Raw genomic sequence first — 563 nt, forward strand, 5'->3', positions numbered from 1 at the left:
TATAAAAATATAACAATATAAAATAGTGAGTAATCTTTTGTGTATGTGAAACATTTTGTTATACTATATTATAAAAATGTTTTTATTTAAATAAAAAATACTATTTTCAACAATACGTAATTGATGTTTTTTTTAACTATTTTTCTAAAAGAGATTTGATAGTTAAAGATATAATAACATGAGATTTTTTTAAATAAGGGTATGTTTGGTTTGTAATTTTATTTTTTGTTTTAAAACTTTTGAAAAGAAATTAAAAGTAGTAAAAATAACAAAACTTATGTTTTATACTTTTACAAATTAAATAAGTCCAATCATAAGAATTTTACGTAATAACATTAAATTGTGTTAATTTTTATTTTTTCCTCGGCCAATATTATTAATTTTAGCCAACTTTTTTTAAAATTATTTTCTCATTTTTATATTCTCTTTTTTGCTTTTATCTCCTTATTATCAACCATCCTAAATTCTAACTTTTAACTCTCTAAATTCTAAACTCTCTAAAAGTGAGGATTAAAATACAGAATAATTTTATAATAAAAATTAACTAAAGGTAGAAAATAGAA

Source organism: Arachis ipaensis, chromosome B02 (assembly GCF_000816755.2).
Source record: "Arachis ipaensis cultivar K30076 chromosome B02, Araip1.1, whole genome shotgun sequence".
Lineage (NCBI taxonomy): Eukaryota > Viridiplantae > Streptophyta > Magnoliopsida > Fabales > Fabaceae > Arachis > Arachis ipaensis.